General features: G+C 32.7%; 1 long non-coding RNA gene across 1 annotated transcript in view; it reads right to left on the bottom strand.

Moving 5' to 3' along the window:
• Positions 1-9426: 9426 nt before the first annotated feature.
• Positions 9427-27533, bottom strand: part of LOC134706776 (uncharacterized) — a 28149-nt gene continuing 10042 nt past the window's right edge. Inside the window, exon 4 of the long non-coding RNA XR_010105661.1 lies at positions 9427-9535. This is a non-coding gene — a long non-coding RNA (uncharacterized LOC134706776). The remainder of the gene's footprint in view (positions 9536-27533) is intronic.

Here is a 27533-nt window from a genome sequence, read left to right as displayed (position 1 = left end):
TGAATGGTTAACATCATCAATAAAATGTAGTCTCTTCATTAGTCTGGATTATTTAGGTTCCTAATGGAACTTGTCCCCACTTTGGCCACGCAACACTTGCATTAGTCTTTGGTGGAAAGTTGTCTCATTGATAATCATACCAAAAATACTTATTTTTATATAAAACCCATTCAAATTTCTTAAAAATCATTACATGAAATCGACTTTCTTATAGGCAACAATGATTTGATTTTTCTATGTTTTATCACCACTTTTTAGCACCACATTTTGGCTATATTGTGGTGGCCACTTTTAATTGGTGTAGGAAGCCAGAGTGTCTGGAGAAAACCACTGACATTCAATAGGAAAACTGACAATGCTAGTCCATTAAGATTGGAGTGGAGTGCAACTGCACGATATATGCAACAACGAGTACATTTCCTGAAAGTTAATTGGCTTGTAAGGAATCTAATCCTAATGTTGGACGAATAATATATGCATCATAAGCTAGGCCATAACAACACAGTTTGTAAGGTATTATTTATGTTATGGGACTAAGATTATAGATTTCTATTAGACTTCAAATATTTTTATTTATTTTCGTCAGTTTTCCTGCTGACATGTCAAAATAATTTCAACATGTAGTCATGGAAGTGTTGGCTTTATTCATTCATAATTATAACAGTCAGGAAATGCAAAAAACTCATTTTCTCAATGGAATTAATTTCTGAATTTAAAATTCATTTAATTTAGCATGACAATTGGTGCACAAACTTTATGCTCTCATGTTGATATATTCTGTTGAACAAAACATCAACAGAAGCAAGGTTAAGGTGAGAGGTACTTAAATGAACGCCTCTAGCGGAAAACAGGAAAATAGGCGTTTGTTGCTATGGGAGTTATCTCCCGTACACCAGAAAAAATATTTTCAAGATGTCGGAATATATTCCGCTTCGTCGGAATAATGGTCAATTTGGTGGAAGAGTATTGGATGCATCTCATCAAAATATAGCTAAAAGTGAAGAATGTAAAATGAAGTTGTAACATTTTAACAGTGCTTTCCTCCCATGAAAATGAAAGAAACTGGGCATGTCATGATGTCCGAAGAGCGACTGAGTTGGGTTTTATACTGTCCTTTACTAATACTAGTTGACCAACTTAAAACTTGCATATAAATTATGTTTCTACAAAACTATTTTAAGTACAAAGAATAGATCTCGGAACTGTTTTTTTTTTATACCTTTGGGTAACTGTCCATACATAAACTTACTATACGCTGGTAATCAACAAAGATCAGAGATTTAAAAAATCGGGAATGTTGATATGTGACGCGAAATCGAAATGTATTATACACTGTATATTGATAAGAATATCATAAACACGTACATGCATTACACACGTAAACTCCCACAATAACAAACTAAAGCTTACACTATGTATTGTCATTTTATTTATTGAAATTCCATAGAAAACTTTGACACAGACTTACATGACATTCAGTCATTTGCTTTCAAAGAATTAAATTTTCCCAAAACAGCTGTCAACGTGAGTGAAACGGCTTGGACGTATTCAATCCTCGACACACAAAAAAGAGGTTAATACTAATATTTTTTAATTGATATTCCTGATATAACTGTTATATAACCATTTTCTCATATAAATATAAACATAAATCTTTCTTTACAGTGCTTTCTTTCACGTCCGCGATATAGTCTATAATAGAATTTGAAAATGAAAGTACTAGTGCTATTTTTAAAACAAATAATTTATAGTAAAAAAAATATTGAAAAGCTAAAGAGTTTAATTGCTTTCTGTGTGACACGAAATTTGTAAAAAATAATGTCGGAAATTACTTCAGACGGGTAAGCAAGAGAAATTGACAATAAACTTGAACGAGAACTGTAATGACTAATGGTGATGGGGCCTTTCGCATGAATAAACAGGAACTCCGAAGTAAAACTGTATTTCAAAGTGAACGAAAATTTAAAATAATTGAATACACATTGCTTTTCACAATTTGAATTGAATGGAACATTGTAAATTACAAGCTTCCAGCATGAAAAAGCGGCAGGGAAAAATATAGATCCGCTGATTGAAAATAACGGCTTAACCGCCACTTCAAAAATAAAATAATTTATAGCAAAGTATATATATATAATACTTCATTAAACTTCAGATATAGAAAATTCTGCTTGCATCAATCAAATCATTTTAAATTGCGCAAATTTCGGAATTACAGTTAGTTCGATTTTAGTTGATCCTGTTTATATACATGTGCAAATGCTGCTATAAAAATTTAGAATTAGAGTTTGTTTTTTTTGGCTTACGTATTTCTTTTCAATTTTCTCAAAACTTGCAAAATATTCTAAAGTACGAACAGTAATATTGTTGGCATAAATTACGAGGTCCTAAAGCTGTTGGCGGATTCCAATCTCTGCAACATCTAATACTACGTTAAAATCCCTCGAATCACACGTTGCTTTTTTATTCAGTACAATGTTAGCTTGATCATTACAGCTAAAGAAATCTAGACTGAATACATTTATCTGAATGCCATATAAAGTGTGTACAAAGTCTATGTTAAACAAATTATAACAACACATAGCTGAGTGGGAGGGGGAGCAGATTGGTATCCCGAGAAAACATTGTCAACTGCGGCGAAGCCGAATAACCAAAAAAAAACCCAAAAGATTAATAAGTTGGGAATTTATATACATTTTTTTTTTAGATATTCACATCTTTGCACTGCCGCACTAAAATAAAGGAACAAAACCAATGATGGAGAAAAAAGTAGGGATAATATGCAACAAACTTTGAAATATTCTTTTTGTTGGTCTTTTGCCTATAATTTACATTTATCCAACATCTCCTTACCTGTCATATTAAACACACTACTTAAGTTTGCATATGACAAGTACTATTTGGATCGAAGTATGTGTTCATGTTTAGGTTGTGTTCTCGTGCCATTGAACCATAATTTTATATATTTTATATGCATGACCTCCTGCAACTATCGGAGGATTAAAAGTTAACTTTTGTCATTTTTTATGCACAGGCCATAGCGGAGGGGGCATTACTTTAAACACTTGTTCGTCTGTCCGTCCGTCGTACCAACCAAAATTGGTTTCCGTTCTCTAACTTTAACTTTAGTTTGCCTCAATCAAATGTTAGAATACTTACAATGTATACACAATGCTGATTACCAAAAAAAAAATCACAGATCTAGTTTAAATTTTAAAGTTTTTTTTAGTTATATCACTTTATATATAATTGCATATTTATAACATCTTATGCAAGCGGGCTCATCTGTGTTCCATGGACACATTTCCCCATTTATTGACCATTGTTTGTCTTTTGGCTGTTTTTCGTGTTTTTCACAAGACGTTGTCAGTATGTTTTCGACTTATAAGTTTCAATTTCTCGTTGCGCGGGATATTTCGCCTCCAAAAGTCGAATATGTGAACATTGAATGTATCTCGTCATTCGGAGAATCTATTTTAATGATAGATCTTTTATCGTTTCTGTTCAATAAGTTTATAAACATATGTCCTTAAACATTGTGTTTTCAATCATTCCAGAAATATGTTACAAATACTTAGGACCTCGTATAATCACTGAAAAAACAACAATAGGTAATCAATCCTTTTTCCAGGCAGGATAATATGCTCTATAACGCATTTAATAGCCAAACAAATTATATAGAGGCAGTCTTTGTCTTTACAATTCTGCTGAAATAGCCTTGACGTTGCGTAATCCTTTCGGCGACGTCATGATTTTTCTCTCTTTTTCCGTCAACAACACACTTTCATTGGCTGATATATGAAAAAGGAGTTTGGTAACCCCATGAAAATTATATATCAAAAGAATGGAAAATAATACCTTAAATACATTTGATTTTTATAGAAAAATCGTTGGATTGGTTTAAACTGCAGAATAAATGAAGCTTGAAATTTCTTATTTTTGGTTCAAATTTGACGTTATGTCAATGTACTTTATGTTCCTTCATTACCATTTTCAAATGCCTGGAACTCGGAAGTTAGATCGGTGACCAACTTAAATTTTTCGATTTTTCATTATCTTTCAAAAAGTTCTACTTGAATACAGTTTCTTTTAAAAATCACAGGACAGTCCATCTACATACCTGTTACCTTAAAGTGTTTATCGTTTCTCCCTCTCTCTCTCTTTCTCTTGAAATACACAGATAAAAAACATAAAAATCACTGCCTTGTACATGAATGCACAATGCAGCTCATCCCCCATCAAGCCTTAAAGTTCCTTAAATCCTTTTTGAGTAAACACAGAGATTTTCAAAAGTTCCAAACACGCATTTGACAATCCTTTTAATTTATTCTACATCTTCATATATCAATATTGCTGACGGCTGAAATTTTACAAGTCTATCAATATTGATGACGCCTTCTTTCATGTGTCTTATTTCTATGCCACTTGAAATTGTAATACAATGCATCAGGAACATTTGTGTTAAATGCAAATTGTATAAGGAAAAAATTATATAAACATGCTTTACAGCTTGTAAATTTTGGTAGACATTATTGTTTAAAAATAGGCAATAAAGAGCTGCGACATTAGTGCATGATACGTCGATCACTTGTTCAAGGAATAATGTTCCATATGTCATATCAGAAATTTAAATAAACCAGTAAGATTTTTGTCGCTGGCTACATTATGTTAGGTTGATCATATTTGCAATTTACACTTTAAACTAACTCCTATTGTTTTAGAAATAATGTCAAAGAAAATGTCAAAAAAGATAAAATCAACATATAACTGTTAAGTTGACATCCTATTGATGAAGCATGTAAGCTTTGTTTTAAATCATTGAGCAGTTTCAGAGGAGACTATTAAAAACAAGAGGCTGTCACAACGACAGCAAACCGGATTTATTTATATTTATTTGTGTCCTGGCACTATCACAAGAACCATTACTGAAGAATGGTGAAAGTGAAAATCGTCAATATCAAATTTTACCTCCATTTTGTCATCAGTATCAACATATTAAAATTTGAAAAGCTTAGATTGAATAGTTCATGAGTAAATGCAACAACGTGAATGGAAACGCCATTTTACAATCTTTCAAGAACCATAACTCCTGAACAGTAAAGTCAAAATCGTCATTATTGAACTTGACCTCTATTTTGTCATCAGTAACAACATATAAAAAATTCAAAAGCTTTGGTTGAATGTTTCATGAGAAAATGCACAGACACGACTGGAAACACCATTTTTCAATCTTTCAAGAACCATAACTCCTGAATGGTAAAAGTCAAAATCGTCATTATTGAACTTGACCTCCATTTTGTCATCATTAACAACATATTAAAATTTGGGAAGCTTTGGAAGAACAGTTCATGCTTAAATTCACGGACATGACTGGAAACTCAATTTTTCAATCTTTCAAGAACCATAACTCCTGAACGGCCATTATTGAACTTGACCTTCATTTAGTTGTCAGTAACAACATATCAAAATTCTAAAACCTTTGGTTGAACAGTAATGAGTTAATGCACGGACAACATTTGATTGCCGCCTGCCCGCCCGCCGTACATCCCCAAATTAATAACTGACATTTTTGTCACAAATAACCGGTTAAAAAGAAGTTTATGAACAACAGATGGCAGGACAAAGGACACACTGTGATGACAAAAGCTCACAAAGCCCTTAATGAAGGGCAATTTCAATCTTTTTACTTACTGTAATATCTTGGGTTGTTGATAATTTTTTCAGTTTAGTGTTAAAAAAAACATTTATTCTACTGTCATGACTGTTGATTCATTTATTTTCATGGGTTCCAATGTTCATGGTTTGAGAAAAAATGGTATATTAATGGATATTTGATTAAGTGGTTTTGGCAAAGTCTGCATCCATTCCTTTACAATAATAAACAAGAGGCTCTCAAGAGCCTGAATCGCTCACCTGAATTTTTTTGGTTTAATCTCTCATCAATGATTATTTTGGCTTTTCAATTTATTTAAATGTTCTTTGAATCGTCCTATTTTCTTCAAAAGCAAAAAAAAATCATTTTCTCCTATGTTCTATTTTAGCCATAGGAGCTATGTTTCTTGACATACAAGGAAATGAAATATAAAATTTATACTAGATACTCTGAAACTCTAATCTCATTTAGCCTAAGTTTGGCTGAAATTGATACAGCAGTTTCAAAGGAGAAGATTTTTTAAAGTAAGTCAACATGATGAACAAATTGTGAAAAAGGTCTTTAAAGGGCAATAACTCCTTAAGAGGTTAATTGACAATTTTGGTCAAATTGACTTATTTGTAGATCTTACTTTGCTGATCATTTTTGCTGTTTACAGTTTATCTTTATCTATAATAATATTCAAGATAATGACCAAAAACTGCAAAATTTCCTTTAAATTACCAATTAAGTGGCAGCAACCCAACAATGGTTTGTTTGATTCATCTGAAAATTTCAGGGCTGATAGATATTGACCTAATGAACATTTTTACCCCATGTCAGATTCACTCTAAATGCTTTCGTTTTTGAGATATAAGCCAAAAACTGCATTTGACCCCTATGTTATATTTGAAGTAACGGCGGCCATGTTTTTTGACGGATCAAAAATCGAAGCACATACTTTGTGCAGGATAATCTAAGGAACAATCATGCTATGTTTCAACCAAATCCATTCAGTAGTTTCAGAGGAGAAGATGTTTGAAAAATTGTTAACGACGACAGACGACGACGACGACGACGGACGCCAAGTGATGAGAAAAGCTCTCATGGCCTTTTAGGCCAGGTGAGCTAATAATTACAATATATTCATAGAATACACTGGTTATACTATCACATGGCCATGTTCAGTGATCTGAAACATCAGGGAAAACCCCTTATAAAGCAATAGCATACATTACAGAACATCTGTACTAAGTTACAAGTTTATATTATAACAACAATGGTAAACTGTTATAATCAATATTGGCCATCTGGTGCACAAAAATCAATCGAGACATTTGTCTTCCTATTTCTTGACCTGCATGACCCACACATGCTGATAGGTGCAGTGTACTGTATGAAGCCTAACGATAAAGTGAAACCCAACACATGAAGCACAAAAGTGTTTAAGTCTTGGTAAACAGTTGTATGTGTATGGCAGTAGAAAAAAGTCTATTTACACAAAAAATACTCACTTTCCTGTGTTTATTTTTTCACTTTTGGCCTAACTTGGACTGGCAAAAACGAAAATGTTTACAAAGTGTTTTAAAATTATATATATATAAACTGTCAGTTGTTATATTCCTGCAAGATAACAAAGTTTTTAGATGTTCAAGAGTTCTGTTTTGTGTGATGGCCTTTTTCTTTATTTTATTTTTTATTTAAAGGTTCAAATTTGTGCTGCAGTACAAAATTTATGCAAAATCTTAAGGACTTATTTGAAGATCTTCCTTTTCTGAACAATTTTTCTGTTTACAGTTTATCTATATCTATATAATATTTAAGATAACCAATAAAATGCGTCTCTGAGCGCAGTCTGATACGACCGCAGTGGTCAAACCCTCAACAGTTGGGGCAATTTTTTTTTGGTTAAAAATCGAAATTTGAAAAATTTTGAAAAAAAAATATGAATCCCTTAAAAAAATTGTAAACAAATATTCCACCCCCAACTTATTGAAACCCTCCTTGAAGCAATAACCCAAAACTCAATCCCAGAGATTTCAGAGAGATCCGTACACTTAAACACAGGTTATTGTCTGGAAACTAGAAACATACTTCTTTTGGCCCCTAATGCCTACATGTTTTAGGCAATTAACCAAAACTCAATCCCAGGCTCCTCTTTGTTATATATATGGATCATTGTAGTACAATTTCAAAGAGATATATACAATTACACACAAACTATTGTCTGGAAGCTAGAAAATGCTTGTTTTTGACCCCTTTTTGGACCTTAATTCCTAAACTGTTGGCCCCATAACCCCTAAAATGAATCCAAATCTTCTACTTGTGGTTTTAAATATTGTGTTACAATTTCAGAGCAATTCTGAAAAACTTATACACAAGTTATCCTGAAATTAGAAAAAAACTTGTTTTTGGCCCATTTTGAGCCCCTAATCCCACACGGTTTGGACCATCATCCCCAAAATCAATCCCAACCTTCCTTTTGTGGTATACCTTTTGAAAAAAATTCATAAAAATCTATTCACTTAAACTAAAGTTATTGTTGGATGGGTTGGGGTCATATGATACATTGTTCAAACTAGTTACCCTAAAGTATAATTCAGGCCATTTTTGATTTAATTTGGCCCAGTTGTTTAGCTTGTTTGTGTTTAAACATATTTTATTTGCTGAATTAAAGCAAAATGGATTAGACACAAGTAAATCATACTTATGAAGTCTTCTCCATAATACAATATAAAGTTACAATAACAGTATAATATAATGGACATGCATATAAAACAAACAGTTTATACAATATAATACTAGCTTTCATAGGTGAACAAAGAGGAGACAAAGTAAAAAAGGAAAAAGAAAGTTTGAAAAATCGTATACTTCTATGAAGATGACTTGTGGATTGATGACAACTATGACCTCCTGTGTCAGCAATAATAACGCTTTATCAAGGCATAAGAAATCTGTTTGACCTTTTTATGTAATTCTGAACATGTTTGAAAATTTGAATATTTTGTTCGTTCGAAAGTTCCAAGTCTCCGCAAATTAATAGTTTTGTATCTAAAACAAAGTTTTCAGATAGCCAGTTAAGGTTATCGAAAAAGTTTTTCCTACATAATGTGTGTTTTGGGCAAACGAAGAAGTAATGGTAGACATCCTCAATATCGGACCCACAATGACAAGAAGGATCATTTATAATGTTAGCTCTAAATAGGTCATTGTTAAGGATGAAGCGAAACATCGCAATTACGTTAAGATAATATTTAATTTCCTTTGGCCGTTCAAATAAAACGTTTCAATTTTACATACTAGACTATCGTTTTTTAATTCTTTCTTAAATTTAGAAATAGAGTTGACACTGTGAATTTTTGGATCAAGTTTATTCCACTCACGTATAGTAGAGGGAATAAACGATTCAGTAGTAAGGGAAAGTCTACAAAATGGAACAATAATATCATGACCATTTCGCAACGGTTAGTTGGTTGTACTTTGTACACAAGGAGGTACAAGATTACATAGATATTCTGGTGCATGCTTTTGGTTCATGTTATAAAACATCTGTAATTTTCTTCTCCTTCTTCTTTCAAAAAGAGATTCCCAGCCAACCTCAGAATATAAAGTTTCAGTTGTTTCAAAGGAGAAGATTTTTGTAAAAGTAAAAGGACTATGGGGACAGATGATGAATGCCAAGTGATGAAAATCTCACTTGGTCTTGTCAGTTTTATGTTTATTTTTCTTTGCATTTGTTGATTTGCAAGAACAAGATCAGATAACAAAACATATACAAATGTATAAATGACCCACCTGTACAATAACAAGACTCCTTAGTACAGCAAAAAGTAGGTCATCCGGAAGACATTACAAAGGTTTTTGATCTTTTGAGTTTTGGCACATCAAAACCTGTCTTTTAACCTACAAATATAGATATATACCACAACTGATAATATCAGTAACATGTATAAGATGGCAGCTGCAACAATTGTCAAGCTAGATATCTCACTTTGACAGTCATACCTTTGGTCTAAATACAATAATATACTGTTAACCAACTTATTTTCGCGACTTTCGCGAGTAGAAAAATAACGCGAATATAAATCGTCGCAAATATGTCAATCTTTGATCTTTCCTTAACAACCTTCATCAAGTAAATCAGATAATCGTGAAATTAAATAGCCGAGAAAATAAGTTGGTTTACAGTAAGTACCCACTAAGCCTAGGGACCTTAAGTTGTAGTGCTACTCAGATTGTTGAACAATCACTACTAAAATCAAACTATTTCCCCTGTTTGGCTGTTGGAACAAGTAAGAACTTATTTGTCTACCTACCAGCACTATTTGTGTTCACTGTGTTAGCATGATTCGTGGAAACACATGTATCTTTATTTTTACAGTTTGTTTTTTTTTACCTCAAAGAGTCATATATCTAAGTCATTATGAGGGAACACTACCTAGTACAGACTGTTGCCACTTAAAACAATTTAAAAAGAAGTCCTTTGAACATTTGATTGAATGCAGCAATGCTGAAAATTTAGTACTATATAAAGTGTTTACAAAGTTTATGTATTCCTTGTTCTTAAGATAGATTGGTAGTGAAGATTATATCTGACAGTTGATTACCATACTGGTGTCATTTATATGTTTTATATATGTACCTGTATAAATATAGTTTAATGTCTAAACCCTTTGTGCTAGATAAAATACTTCTTAACGTGAAAAAAAATCCTCAATCTTATGCAAATAACCCAATTATACTTCATTTAAATGTTTCCAAACAAAACAAAACCTTGTTGAATTTAATCACAATGAGCAGGTATGAGAATACATTGAGCACTTATTGCAAGCAGGCATCAGGTGTTACAACATCTGTCTCTTTAGAAAGTCATTAACCCTAATTGTTTATTCTGAAAACCATATTTTGTTTATTTGTTTATAACTACTGAATTTTTTTTTATTTCAAAGCAATTTTTCTTCTTCAGGAAAATATCAGATACCCAGTGACAGTGAGTGATGCATACCAGACTATAACAAAGATTAGACAGTACTATTGTCAAAATGAAAAGACAAAAACATACATTTGGAATTAACATTCATTACCCTTGTTTTGCTAACAACTGTATTTGTTTTAGTCACATACCACAAAAGTCCAGAAATCTTCTGTTAGAGGATATTTAACAAAGACCAATTAGAGACCAGCTAATAATTTCAGATAAGAAATGATTAAAATACATTAATAAAGAAGAGATATAATAACCTCTTACCTGACTGTAAACCTCACATCATGTCAATACACTATAACTTCAGGGCATTTCAATGTGACATACAACCTGAACATACTGTACTATTAACAGTTCTGGATAACTTAGTTTGGTAAATTGTACCATCTTCCAAGTTTACCAATGAGGAGAAGGACTATAAGGACACCAAGGTACCAGGTTAAACATTTTGGAAGTTTACCTATGAGGAGAAGGACTACAAGGACCCCAAGGTACCAGGTTAAACATTTGCAGAACTAATGGACAACACAGAGACCTGTATTGAATATCACTTGGTAGACAAGCTAGGCACTGCCTTGCTTATTCTCAAGAACAAAACTAAATTTTAAGTTGTACATGGCTAATTTTTTATGAAAGCAAAAGTAGTTGAAGATTTGAGATATTGTTCATTTATAGGAATTTATAACCTTGTAAATGGACTACCACTGAACTTGCAAAACAATTATCGTGTTTCATGATGATCTTATTCTTATTTTCAATAAAAGAACAAAATGTTCCCACAATGTTGCACTTACCCTTATCTAATATTTTCAGGGGCATTTATAACACTTCAACCTCTGAGACATTACAGATATTAATCTATATTACAGATATTAACCTATTGTTCAAATTTTTTTTAAATCTGGCAAAAATTGTACCTGATAGGCGGTAACAAGGTCATTTCCCATAAATTTAAAATCGCCACGGGGCATAACTCTTTTTAAAAAAGGCCATTGTCCACTTTTAAAACTTGTCCTAGATATTGATGATATTAACTTATAGTGTAAGTTTTATAAAAATCTGGCAAGAACTGTATCTGTGAGAGTGCTAACAAGGCCATTTTTCTTAACTTTAATATTTCAAAGGGATAACTTACACTTTACAATCTTAATATGCTTTAAACATAGTCCACCTTTTGCATATATAGTAACCAAGAAACAAACTAAACCAGGAAAACTTAACATTGAGCAATGAACTGTAAAAATGAGGTCACAGTCAAATAAAACATGCCAGACCGACATGTATATTGTAAAATAATTTCACACATCAAATGTAGTTGACCTATTGCATATAGTATAAAAACCACAAACTGAAACATAAAAATTTAACTTACAATGTACCACTGAACCATGAAAATGAGGTCTAGGTCAGATGACACCTGCCAGATTAACATGTACACCTTTCAATCATTACATACACCAAACATAGTAGACCTATTACAAACAGTATTAGAAAAACAGACAAAAACACAAAAACTTAACTATAACCAATTAAATCAGATGTCAGTACTGTGAATACTCTCGAATCTGCACTTAGTGTCTTTTTGTTGTTGGGATGTATAAGTACCTGGCCACTCAACTTTTTGTTTGTGTTGCCAGAGGCTCCTGACTTGAGACAGGCAAAAAATGTGGTGGGGTTAAACATGTTTATGAAATCTCAACCCTCCCCCTATACCTCTAGCCAATGTAGAAAAGTAAACAAATACCAATACGCACATAAACATTCAGTTGAAGAGAAGTGCTAGTCTGATAAAATTGAAAATGGAAATGGGGAATGTGTCAAACAGACAACAACCCGACCATAGAAAAAACAACAGCAGAAGGTCACCAACAGGTCTTCAATGTAGCGAGAAATTCCTGCACCCGGAGGCGTCCTTCATCTGGCCCCTAAACAAATATATACTAGTTCAGTGATAATGAACGCCATACTAATTTCCAAATTGTACACAAGAAACTAAAATTTAAATGATACAAGACTAACAAAGGCCAGAGGCTCCTGACTTGGGACAGGCGCAAAAATGCAACAGGGTTAAACATGCTTATGAGATCTCAACCCTCCCCCTATACCTCTAGCCAAAGTAGAAAAGTAAATGCATAACAATGCCCACTTTTAAAATTCAATTCAAGAGAAGTCTGAGTCTGATGTCAGAAGATGAAACCAAAGAAAATAAACAAAATAACAATAATACATAAATTACAACACTACTAGCAGTTAACTGACATGCCAGCTCCAACCTTCAATTAAACTGAATGAAAGATTATGATTTCATCATATGAATATCAGGTATAATCCTTCCCGTTAAAGGTTTAGTATCATATCATCATAAAATATATAAGAAAAAGATAACCTGTGTCATGCAAACAACTGGTTTTTGAATAATTGTGTTTAGTTCCGATGCAAAGACCCTAATAAGTGAATCAATATTAACGCCAAAATATGCAATCTTTAATGACCTGACAACAGTATCGTAACTATATCCCTTCTTGATAAGTCTATTTAAAGGTTTTGTTAGTTTCTGAGGTGAATACTGACATTTTTGTGCTTTATAAAGAATATTTCCATAAAAAATTGGATGTGAAATACCTGATATTTGTTTTGCGTTAATTTTTTTGTGTATAAATAAGGCTGTAAGTGTTCTTGTTTGAATTGTTTAACATTAATTGTCATTTCGGAGCCTTTTATAGCTGACCAAGCGGAATGGGCTTTGCTGTTTGTTGAAGGCCGCACAGTTACCTATAGTTGTTTATTTCTGTGTCATTTGGTCTAGTGAAAAGTTGTCTCACTGGCAATCACAGTGACACCACATCTTCTTTATAATATTGAGTTCGAGAGCGGAAAGAAAAATTCAGCAACTTATCCATTTGTAAAGAGGCATAACTCTTGAAAAGTTATAGTGATCCCTTCCAAATCAAACTCGATCTGTGATATGTGGTAATAAGCATTGTGTATAAGTTTTATAACATTTGATAGAGGCAAACTAAATTGAAAGAACTGAAACCAATTTCAGGAAGTACATACAGACAGGAAAGGGTATACCTAAACGCCCCCTCTGCTGCAGTGGGCCATAAAAATGTCTGTATAACTTTTGTTGCAAAATCAAGACGAAATGACAGAATGACAGATAAGGGTCAAACTGTTTGACCAAAACTGTTGTGGCTATAAAAACACAAAATGACATCAAGTCTATGATTTTAATGTCCTCTATCAGGCAGACGAGCATCCAATACATTCTGTTAGTTTGTAATTATTTACTAGTATATTTAACTAGTACATGTAGTAAGAATATATCTATTTGTCCTAGAAATTTAAAACAAGCCAGACAAGTCGTGTATGTTATTTCAGTTATACACCAAATTATAGCAATTCATCACAACTACCAAAAAAATCATCCTGAAACTTAACCTGACCATGTTATTCTGAAATTGAGGTCAAGGACATGTGACGATGACTTGCCAATAAGGTGTCATCATGAACTTCCTCAATGTAAATTCATAGGTAGAAAATTATTAATGATATTTAGAATATATCTCTGATAATCAGCAGGCAAAACAATAAAAGGTATTCAACAAAAGATTTGTACATGTATTTGTTGTTTCAATCATTTGGAAGCCGTCTCTAATATTAGGAGAGTTGACACCTATGAACTTATTATAAATAATTTTGTTTATATCTGGAGTTAATACTTCATTTGAAAAACATGTTATACTAGGTCCTTTACCTCTTTCATAATCTGTCTTCATGTTTAGTTATTGCCTGAAGGGTTGTCAACTATGTCTAAAAGTTTCAATCTCACCTAAAGCCTAATTTCCAGGTAATTTTATCAGTATAAGTGCATAATGTAATATTAAGAAGGAATGAATAGGGTCAAAAAGTTCTAATTATGACCCTAAAAACTAGACTGCATTTTCACATATAAAAGCTAATATTTATGATCAAATATCAAAATGAGTTAATACCCCCTCGCTATATGGGCAGGAATTCACTAGTGAAATTTTAGGGTCAATGGTGTTTATCCAATTAAAAAATAAAGAAATCATGCAAATATGGAGAATAAACATTGTTTAAATAGCAAAGTGGGTTAGTCTTTATTGCCACATGCAAAAAAAATGGATCCAATAAAAAAAAAATAAAAAAATCAGCACTTGTTATGTGCTGGCAGTTGAAAACTGTAGACAAAAAGTGTGACATTTCTGCAGTGGCAAAACCCCTAGTCATATTTAGAATATGCCTGAAGAATTGTTCTACTATAATAGTTGAAAATCAACTGCAAAATGATCGGTCTATCATTTAGAAACCCCATTTTGTACAGAATCCGATTATTGCTGCAAATAAAATATGTTTGAAAATGGACAAGTGCATGTAACTTTTCCCGTCAACAAATGTTACATGCACCTTTTCATTAGCTGATTAGCTTTGGAAGCAAGTTATTGGTCCAGCATGGCAAATTTTGAAAGGTGTCAACAATGGTTACAATTTGGATTTCATGATTTTTATCAATCAACTGAAGTTTGAAAAATATAGAAGGTAAGAAAATTTATTTCATTTTCGTGTCAATACTGCCCAATAATACTCATCTTTTAATAACAGTTGTATACTTTTTATAGTAAGCATTAACATAACTATTTTTTTCAAATTTCAACCCACTGATAATTACATTAAAATGTGGCTTTGTCATCTTTCACACTTGGCATCTACCAGTGATCAAGCAGATGATAAGAGAGTGTGACCAGGTTAATTTTGACCTCACAATGAAGTGTTACATGCACTTTTTGTGTAAATTAGGTTCTTTGATAATGATGTGTGACTTGCTTTGCAATTTTGTCAAAAAATATAAGTTTATCTTGTATTTAAACAGGTTTGACCCTTACAATATTCATTTTATTGCTGGAGAGATTTCTGTACATAACATTGACACGAAAATATTTACCAAGGAAAGGTGTCTATGATACATGCAAAAGCTTTTTTTTGTACGGTTTGCCTTATCAATCTAATTTTTTACATGAAATACCACAGATTAATTGCCAATTTGATTAACTAGTACTTGTATTCATTCTCAGCATTATAAAGATAACTGGCCACTTAATTTGAAAACATAAAATGTAACATTGACACCAGAATAAAAACAATATTACTTTATTACACTTTAAAGCATGACTGGCCAGTGCATAATATTAAATCAAATGTAAATTTATGCTGAATTTTTAACAGAGAAGTTGTTGATCTTTCTTGATTTCTAGACTTTACAATATTTACTTGTAATTCTTATCGTTTAAAGGCATGTAACATTGACACATCTTCTGCATCCAGGTTACATGCTACAACCTAATAAATGTGCATACAATTATTCAATCAATAAAATCTTGTTGAAATTTAAAATTTGCTTCATTAAAATGATATTAAAGAAATAAATGAGTTTTAATTATTTGTGTTTATTTTTTTCCTGATTGACTAGCAATTTTTCCTCATCATTTGTTGGTGTTCCTGTCAATGTTACATACATAACCCAGAATTATAATGTTTTAAAAGCATTGATTTCCAAACCTCTGTTATGAGCTTTAAAATGAGTTTATCTGAGTTTATAAATGACTAACATCTGAAATATTGTCATCACACAATTTCTTTGATGCTCCTATGATAACTTTATGAGTAACATGGACTACGATTTTTGTATCAGGTCTTTTTTGTGTTACATGAGAAGATTTTACTGTGTTGAAATCAACAGTTAATCTAATTTTTAATATTCAAAGTTATTATTATGATACTTGTTTTAAAAAATAATGTATAAAGTAAACCCAAATTAAACTTTTTTTTCATTAAGAAATTGTGTATGTAACATTGACAGAGTCTATTATTTAGACTTTCACATGTTCAGGCCAGTGTTACATGCGTAAACAAAACTTACTGCCATATGGAGCTATTATCTTATTTTTTATTTTACAAAATTAAAGCGTTTTTATGTTTTCCTGTTTAATTTGTCTTTTAACACTAGTTAGTAACATTGACAACAATATTTTGTGTCCAGATTTTTTTATGTTACATGCAAAGGTATTACTTCCTTAAAGTCAGACATTTATATAACATTTTATAACCTAAATGATTAATTAGATATTACTGGGCAGCAATTATATTATTTCTCCAAAGTTGACTATTAAGCACACCACTTCCATCTTCTGGTCTTCATGTATGTAACATTGACATACAACCTTTTACTTTCTGTCAATGTTACATGCATGAACAGAACTGATAACATTTACTAACTCCTTTGCTCTATTAAGAGATTATTGATAATTTAACTTGTTTTACCACCATCAAACTTCATCTTTATTTCTAAATTTAGACAGTCTTTTTAGAAGTGTATTTTCTTCATTGACAACAAAATTGGTGTCGGTCTTGAAAATTTACATGCAATTTTTAATAAAAAAAATCTACAGGCAATATAAACCTAAAAAGGAAAAAGTTGATCAGCAATAAATGTGATGAAGAAAACTCTCAGGAAGATGCTGCAAAAAGATACTGTCCCTGTCAACCAGTCATATGGTGATGTCCCTGGCAGCCAGACAGATGGTGATGTCCCTGTCAGCCTGGAAGATAGTGATGTAAATATCAGTCAATCAGTTAGTTGGTGATGTTCCTGTCAGTCAGTCAGTCTGTGATGTTCTTGTAATCCAGTCAGAGGGTAATGTCCCTGTCAGCCAACAGATGGTGATGTCCTAGTCAGCCTGGCAGATGGGGATGTTCATATTAGTCAGTCAGTTGGTGATGTTCCTGTCAGCCAGTCAGATGGTGATGTCCCTGTCAGCCAGTCAGATGGTGATGTCCCTGTCAGCCAGTCAGATGGTGATATCCCTTTCAGCCTGTCAGATGGTGATAACCCTAGCTATCAGCCTGGCAGATTATGATGTCTGTGTTAGCCAGTCTGATAAGGTCCCTATTAGTGAGTCAGGTGGTGACGGTCCTTTAAGCCAGTCAGATAGTAGTGATTGTCTGTGTCAGAAAACCAGATGATGGTGACTGTGTATGCAGACATACTAGTGATCTCCAATTTGACCATTCTACAGCAGTGTAGAAGATAGTTATTTCAAAATCTTGTTTATTTATCCCTTTTCAATCACCAGTCAACACATGTATCATGTGTATTTACTGATGCTCATTATAGATATCATGAGAAATTCCATTTGTAACATATTTTTTTTAATTGTTATGCCAATAATTGACATTCCAGAATATCTTTTGCATTATAAGAGGTTCAGGCTCCTTCTGATTTCAAAATAATAATAATAAACTCATCATGGATACCAGAATTGAAATTTTGTAGGCCAGAAACGCTTTTCGTTTACAAAAGACTCTTCAGTGACGCTAATTATAAAACAAACCAGATGCTCCGCAGGGCGTAGCTTTATACGACCCCAGAGGTTGAACCCTGAACGGTTGGGGCAAGTATGGACACAACATTCAAGCTGGATTCCGCTCTAAATTTGGATTGTGATTAAATAGTTGACACAGCATAGGTTTCTGACACAGAATGAATGTATTCAAATGAACTTAAAATTTTTGTTTTCTCTTAGAGCAATTCACTATGCTGTTGAATATTAATCCTCTCAAAAAAATGTTTGAAGAAATTTTCTTTTTATTTATGAAATTTCAAATGAGAAAAATTTAACCCAATTTTTTATTCACATCCCCCTTTCCCTTATTCCAAAACTAATTTCAATTAAAATATTCTAATGGAGTTTGCAACAATTACTACTCATTTAAATACATGATGTAAAAAAACTGCTTGTTATCACTGAATGGTAAAGATTATTTAAATTTATCAGTTGGTAGTAAAAAGTGAATATACATTGTATATTGTATATAACAAAGATTTAAGTTGATTCTGGACAAAGAAAGATAACTCCAATTAAAAAAAATTCTTGCAGATATTTCTTGCTTACTATACTGGACAAAGAAAGATAACTCTTAATTAAAAAAAAATTTGCTATTTCACAATATTGTGAAATTAGATATTTCTTGCCATTGCACAATACTGTGCAATTGAAAAGACTTGCTATTGCACAATACTTAATATAATAATTTTAGATCCTGATTTGGACCAACTTGAAAACTGGGCCCATAATCAAAAATCTAAGTACATGTTTAGATTCAGCATATCAAAGAGGCCCAAGAATTTAATTTTTGTTAAAATCAAACTTAGTTTAATTTTGGACCCTTTGCACTTTAATTTAGACCAATTTTAAAACTGGACCAAAAATTAAGAATCTACATACACAAGTTAGATTTGGCATATCAAAGAACCCCAATTATTCAATTTTTGATGAAATCAAACAATGTTTAATTTTGGACCCCAATTTGGGCCAACTTGAAAACTGGGCCAATAATCAAAAATCTAAGTACATTTTTAGATTCAGCATATCAAAGAACCCCAAGGTTTCAATTTTTGTTAAAATCAAACTAAGTTTAATTTTGGACCCTTTGGACCTTAATGTAGACTGTTATGATATTGTAATTATTATGTTTATTTATGTTGGCCTAATTTTTGTTGTATGGCCTGATAGTTGTTTACCAAATAATCTTATAACTGTGCAGTTTAGGAATCACTGGAACAATCACAGAATGATTAGAACTTTCTAGAATGATCCTTATAAAAGATGCGTAATTCAAACTTCTACGTTATTCCAGAAACTTCCGTTGTAACTTTCCAGGATTTTCCACAGTGTTCCATTATAGAGTGTTCTAGAACTTTCCATGACAACACTATATATACAGACACTAAAGTTAAACTCTCATAATTAAACTTGGACATAGACATTGATAGACATCAGTATTCACAGCATTTGGATTGACACTTTTATTCTACAAACAACATCATACTGGATTGTGACATTAGTAGTGAACGTAATATTCAAATTGGATTCCAAAAGATTTCCGGATACAGATAAAGATAACAGATTGGACTCATATTTTGACAGTTAAGTTAACAGTTATATTTGTGTAATACCTTTTGTAAACTTTTGTATATTAAATATTGTTAAATTTTACTATTGATTTGTGTCTTTTGTTGGCTACAATTTAAAGGCGATTTCTGGCCGTAACAGAAATTGGGGGCTCGTCCGGGATACTGAACATATTTTATTCAAAATTTGTTTAATATTTTTATTATAACTAGCCAACAAAATTCTACAAAATGGCATTTGATGCTGGTAAATTTTTGAAAACGCCAGACCTGGAGAGTTTTGATAATTTAAAGAAAGAGGAACTAGTGTTGCTTGCTAAACAACTGAACTTAGTTTTTAAAGTATCTATGAGAAAACAAATTATAAAAAATTTGGTTATAGACAAATTAGTTGAATCAGAAATTTTAGGTGAAGAGGCTCTTGATCTTAAGGTCGAAAATGTTGACGCCTTTAAATTAAAACAGCTTGAATTAGAACATAAACTTAAATTAAAAGAACTGGAAATGAAGGAGACGGAGAAAATAAAAGAACTTGAAATGAAGGAAAGATTGGAAATGGATAAAAAAGAAAAAGAAGATGAATTTAAATTAAAAGAACTTGAAATGAAGGAAAGGTTAGAGATGGAAAAACTGAAAATTGAAATGGTCAAAGAAGAAAGCAACACTAAAGTTAACTCGAAATCAGATTATTTTGATGCAGCAAAAAATATACGTTTGGTTCCGAAATTTTGTGAAAAAACAGTTGATAAATATTTTCCACAGTTTGAGAAAATTGCAAATAATTTGAAATGGCCGAAGCCATATTGGACTACGATGCTGCAAAGTGTTTTTGAGGGTAAGGCCGCTGAAATTTATTCCGCACTTCCATCAGAAAAAAGTTCTGATTATGACACGGTGAAACAGGAAGTTTTGAAAGCCTATGAGCTAGTACCAGAAGCATATAGACAGAAATTTAGATCTTATAAAAAGTTTGATTCGCAAACCTATGTGGAATTTGCTCGGGAAAAAGAAGATCTATTTGATAAATGGCTTACTTCAAAGTAAACAAATAACAATTTTGATCACCTAAGACAATTGATGTTATTAGAAGAGTTCAAACAATGTGTTCATTCAGAATTAAAAACACATTTAGACGACAAAACTGTTGAGTCAATACATGATGCAGCTGTTATATCAGATAATTATACTCTTTCACATAAAAGAAGTTTCAAGGGTCAAAATTATAATACTTCCAGTGGAAATTACAAAAATCAAAGCACTGAGCATACTGATAGTAAGCCTGTTCCACAGAATAAGAGTCAGTCCAGTTATAATATGTCTAGTTCAAAATTTGATACTTTTGAGAAGAAGTCACTGACTTGTGCTTATTGTAAGAAGATTGGTCACCTGATGGCTGATTGTTTTAGACTCCAGAAGAAGAATGAACGAGATATTAAGCCAAAGACCAGTGCTTGTACGACACCTTATATTACCAGTACATTGGAATGTCCTGCGCGTCAGGCTTTTAAGTCCAGTTTTTGTGATTACATGGAGGAATATAAACCCTTTATGTCTGATGGGTTTGTTTCTATTGTTGATGATACCACTCTTCAGCCTATTAAGATTTTACGGGACACTGGAGCTTCTCAGTCTTTATTGTTAGAAGGTGTGTTGCCTTTGTCCGAGAAGACTTCTGTTGGTGCCTCCATTTTGTTACAAGGTGTAGAGTTGGGTTGTATAGATGTTCCTCTCCATCGTATTTATCTGAAGTCAGATTTGATAACTGGACCAGTTGTTGTAGGTGTTCGTCCTAATCTCCCTGTTGAGGGTGTTACATTATTGTTAGGAAATGATCTAGCTAGGAACAAAGTGGTTGCTGAACCAATTGTTACCAGTGAACCGGTGGTGGATGTTAAATCACCTGAAGATGATGCTGAATTGTATCCAGCTTGTGTTGTTACTAGGGCGATGGCTAGAAAACAACAAAATGAGAATTTGCAAGAAGACAAATTTGATTACATGGACCTTTCTGACACTTTTATAGCTGACATTGAAGGTCCTGGTAGCTCAGAAAAGGCCATTATAAAACCACCTAGTGTTAACAAGAATGTTATTATGCCATGGCCAGACGTTAACAGCCATTCATTAGACCGAAAGAATTTATCTGAAGAACAACATAAAGACCCTGAGGTTCTTCAGCTCAGCCAGAGAGCTCAACCACAGGAGGAAGCAGACAAAGTGGCCGAATGCTATTACCATCAGGACGGCATTTTAATGAGAAAGTGGAGGCCTCCTGATGCTACCCCAGAGGAGGAATGGAGAATGGTGTACCAAGTGGTGGTGCCTAAAGTTTATAGGCAAGAAATTATTGGTCTTGCCCATGACACCCCCTTGGCTGGACACTTAGGTATCAGGAAGACTTGCCTTAAGATCTTGCAGCATTTCTACTGGCCTAAACTTAGAAATGATGTTGCAGAATACTGCAAATCATGTCATATATGCCAGGTTGTTGGTAAACCTAACCAGAAAATACCACCAGCACCTCTTCTGCCTATTCCAGCCTTTGACGAACCTTTCAGCAGAGTTCTAATTGACTGCGTTGGACCTTTACCAAAGACCAAGACTGGAAATGCGTATTTATTGACGATCATGTGTACATCTACTCGCTTTCCTGAAGCTATTCCGCTCAGAAATATCAAGACACCTACTATCGTCAAAGCTTTGATCAAATTTTTCACATTAGTAGGACTTCCTAAGTCTATACAGTCCGACCAGGGATCAAATTTCATGTCAGGTTTATTTCAGCAAGTCGTATACCAGTTAGGGATTGCTCAGTACAGATCAAGTGCTTATCATCCAGAATCTCAAGGTGCCTTAGAACGTTTTCATCAAACATTGAAGAACATGATTAGAACTTTTTGTCTTCAATTTGACAGAGACTGGGATGATGGAGTTCACTTTCTACTTTTTGCAGTCCGAGAGGCTGTTCAAGAATCCCTTGGATTTAGTCCCTTTGAGTTGGTATTTGGTCATACTGTAAGGGGACCGTTAAAATTGATTAAGGAAAAGTGGCTTACTGAAAATACTGACTTGAATCTTTTAGACTATGTATCAAGATTTAAAGAAAAATTGTATACTGCTTGTCAAATTGCTCAGAAAAACTTAAAAAATGTACAGAACAAGATGAAAATATGGTATGATAAAGATGCCAGGGACAGAGTTTTTGAGCCTGGTGATAAGGTACTTGTATTTCTGCCAGTCCCTGGACATCCTTTACAGGCTAAATATTGTGGTCCTTATACAATAGAGAGTAAAATTAATGATTTGAATTATATTGTAAAAACTCCAGGTCGGCGCAAACAAAATAGAGTGTGTCATATTAATATGTTAAAGCCATATTTTGAGCGTACTAATGTATGTGATAGTAAACCAGTTGCCACTTTAGGCATGGTTCAATTTGAGAACACTCATGACAAACCAGATGTAATTGAACAACCTTTTAGTTCTAAATCTATGGAAGAGACCGTTAGATTGAAAAATTCAGAAATTTTGTCAAATTTAGACTCAAAAGTTGCACATCTGTCTTTTGATCGTAGAGAAGAAATAAAAACTTTGGTATTTTCTTTTAAAAATCTTTTACCAGATGTGCCAAACAAAACCACTGCTGTTTGTCATGATGTTGATGTCGGAGATGCTTCTCCAATTAAGCAGCATCCTTACAGGCTCAATCCACTCAAACTTGAAGTTATGAGAAAAGAAATTAAATATATGCTCGACAATGATATTATTGAGCCGAGTAACAGTGAATGGAGCTCTCCTTGTCTTCTTGTGCCAAAACCAGATAAAACTTTTCGTTTCGTGACTGATTTCAGAAAAGTAAATTCAGTCTCAAAATCTGATTCCTATCCGATTCCAAGGATAGACGATTGTATTGACAATATTGGTCAAGCAAAATTTGTGAGCAAATTTGATTTATTGAAAGGTTATTGGCAAGTTCCATTGACACAGAGAGCTCGTGAAATATCAGCTTTTGTTACACCAGATGGCTTATTTCAATATACTGTAATGCCATTTGGCATGAAAAGTGCTCCAGCTACATTTCAAAGAATGATCAATAATGTTATAAAAGATTTAGACTGTTGTTATGCTTATATTGATGATCTTATTGTATGTAGTGATAGCTGGGAACAGCATTTAACACATTTGTATGATACTTTTGATAGATTGTCAAAATCAAATTTGACTGTTAATCTTGGTAAAAGTGAATTTTGTCAGGCCACTGTTGATTATTTAGGGCATACAGTTGGCCAAGGTCAAGTAAAACCTATTATGGCTAAAGTGGAAGCTATTTCCAAATTTCCACCTCCTACAAATAGAAAACAACTTATGAGATATTTAGGCATGATTGGATTTTACAGAAAATTTTGTTCAAATTTTGCTACTGTTGTTCAACCATTGACTCATCTTTTACGGAAAGATTCTAAATTTATCTGGAGCGAAAATTGTCAAAAAGCTTTTGAAAATAGCAAGTCACTTTTAATTAATAGTCCAGTTCTGATTACTCCAGACTTTGAAAAACAATTTAAACTTGCCGTTGATGCAAGCGATGTAGGAATAGGAGCTGTTTTATATCAAGAGACAGATGATAATGTCGAGAAACCTATATCATATTTTTCTAAGAAATTAGATAAACATCAGAAAAATTATTCAACTATTGAAAAAGAGTGTTTTGCAATGTTGTCAGCACTTCAACATTTTGATGTATATTTGAATCCCACTGTATATCCTATTCTTGTTTATACTGATCATAATCCTCTCACCTTCATGCATAAAATGAGAAACAAGAATCAGAGGTTGACTAGGTGGAGTTTATTGTTACAGGAATATGATGTAATTGTAAAACATATTAAGGGTAAAGATAATGTAATAGCTGATGCTTTATCTAGAGCGTATTAAATCACTTTGTATATATTATGTATTTTTGTTCATATTATTCATGATAAGTTTTTGTTACACTAAAACTTCTTTTAAGGGGGGAGGTGTTATGATATTGTAATTATTATGTTTATTTATGTTGGCCTAATTTGTGTTGTATGGCCTGATAGTTGTTTACCAAATAATCTTATAACTGTGCAGTTTAGGAATCACTGGAACAATCACAGAATGATTAGAACTTTCTAGAATGATCCTTATAAAAGATGCGTAATTCAAACTTCTACGTTATTCCAGAAACTTCCGTTGTAACTTTCCAGGATTTTCCACAGTGTTCCATTATAGAGTGTTCTAGAACTTTCCATGACAACACTATATATACAGACACTAAAGTTAAACTCTCATAATTAAACTTGGACATAGACATTGATAGACATCAGTATTCACAGCATTTGGATTGACACTTTTATTCTACAAACAACATCATACTGGATTGTGACATTAGTAGTGAACGTAATATTCAAATTGGATTCCAAAAGATTTCCGGATACAGATAAAGATAACAGATTGGACTCATATTTTGACAGTTAAGTTAACAGTTATATTTGTGTAATACCTTTTGTAAACTTTTGTATATTAAATATTGTTAAATTTTACTATTGATTTGTGTCTTTTGTTGGCTACAATTTAAAGGCGATTTCTGGCCGTAACAGAAATCAATTTGAAAACGGGACCAAAAATTAAGAATCTACATACACAGTTAGATTCGGCATATTAAAGAACCCCAATTATTCAATTTTGATGAAATCAAACAAAGTTTAATTTTGGACCCTTTGGGCCCCTTTTTCCTTAACTGTTGGGACCAAAACTTCCAAAATCAATACCAACCTTCCTTTTATAGTCATAAACCTTGTGTTTAAATTTCATAGATTTCTATTTACTTATACTAACGCTATGGTGCGAAAACCAAGAAAAATGCTTATTTGGGCCCCTTTTTGGCCCCTAATTCCTAAACTGTTGGGACCGAAACTCCCAAAATCAATACCAACCTTCCTTTTGTGCCACATGAACATTGTGTTTAAATTTCATTGATTTCTATTTACTTTAACTAAAGTTATTGTGCGAAAACCAAGAATAATGCTTATTTGGGACCTTTTTTGGCCCCTAATTCCTAAACTGTTGAAAATAAAGCTCCCAAAATCAATCCCAACCTTTATTTTGTGGTTATAAACCTTGTGTCAAAATTTCATAGATTTCTATTAACTTAAACTAAAGTTATAGTGCGAAAACCAAGAAAATGCTTATTTGGGCCCTTTTTGGCCCCTAATTCCTAAAATGTTGGGACCAAAACTCCCAAAATCAATACCAGCCTTCCTTTTATGGTCATAAACCTTGTGTTAAAATTTCATAGATTTCTATTCACTTTTACTAAAGTTAGAGTGCGAAAACTAAAAGTATTCGGACGACGACGACGACGACGACGACGCCAACGTGATAGCAATATACGACGAAATTTTTTTCAAAATTTGCGGTCGTATAATTATTTGGGCCCTTTTTGGCCCCTAATTCCTAAAATGTTGGGACCAAAACTCCCAAAATCAATACCAGCCTTCCTTTTATGGTCATAAACCTTGTGTTAAAATTTCATAGATTTCTATTCACTTTTACTAAAGTTAGAGTGCGAAAACTAAAAGTATTCGGACGACGACGACGACGACGACGACGCCAACGTGATAGCAATATACGACGAAATTTTTTTCAAAATTTGCGGTCGTATAAAAAGTAAAAGAAGGCCAAATAAAGTTGAAAACAGGACTATGGTCTAGTGGGTGTTGGTTTTCTCTTCTGAATTGTTTTACACTGGTCATTATGGGGCCCTTTAAATTGTGGCTTCCTGTAGTTTAGGTAACAAGTTTTCAAGATGAAATGGCATTGACAAATCGAAACAAGATATTTGAGAGTTTCTATATTATTGTAAATTTTATAATCTATGCATGGATTTTGGTTCTGATTAAGGGTAGATTAATTGGGTTTTTTTGTTGTTGTTTTTTCAGATAGATAGTTGAAAATGTTGGAGACAGAAAACAAGAAACAAGAAACTTGTTTTGAATGTTTGAAATAAAATTTATTGTTTAAACCTTAAAAAGTTATCATAAATGTAAGATTTACCAGCAGAAATAAAACGAGATATTGGGTAATATGTCTATCAGACAACAACCTCAAAGATGAAACCCAAATTGTTCTTTATAGAAGTTATGTAAACGATTGAAAATAAGATTCTCAATAAATGCAGCTGTATCAACCTCTCGTAGATTTGTCCATATTTTGTCTTGGTTTTTCATACTATTAATTTTAAGTGTAACTGTGTCACATGAATGAGGGATACATGTAATCATTTTGTACCCTTACTTTGTCAGTATTAGTTATTGAGTGAGAAACTTGTGGATGCTGATGGTTGTGTGGTTGTCTTCTTATCAATCTCATCCCTGTGCATAAAAAAAAACGGGTTGCTTAAACTTACTGATATAAAAATGTTTCATGTTGTGGAAATTTTGGATGACTCCTTCATCAATTGATCTATCTTTGGTCTTAATTTGATTTTTCTGGTTATTTTGACATTTGAATATCTTTTAATTTAGCCTTCCATAGTGTACCACCATGAACAAGCATAACTACTGGTATAGTTAAAAAATATGTCTGCTGTCTGAAATTTAGGTGAATGGTTTTGGTATTAACCACTATTTAAATAATATCATATATGAGAAATGTGGCAGTATAATTGTATAATTTACATTCAGATGGTTGTTTGGAGGCTTTTTATATCTTTTAAGGTCAATTCTGGCATGGTTCATTATTCATATATTTTGTGTCCACGTTACATGCAACATTTAAGTCACTATTTTATGACAGAAATGAGATAATTGCAGAAATATTAATACAATTTTTTAATGTGAGGGTAACACAATGAAAAAGAGCCTTTACATGTTCAGAAAGAAAATGATTCTTACTGTATT

The sequence above is a fragment of the Mytilus trossulus genome, chromosome 2 (genome assembly GCF_036588685.1).
Source record: "Mytilus trossulus isolate FHL-02 chromosome 2, PNRI_Mtr1.1.1.hap1, whole genome shotgun sequence".
NCBI classification, from domain to species: Eukaryota; Metazoa; Mollusca; class Bivalvia; order Mytilida; family Mytilidae; genus Mytilus; species Mytilus trossulus.
Note: the sequence above shows the minus strand (reverse complement) of the source record. Positions and strands in the feature narration are given on the sequence as shown.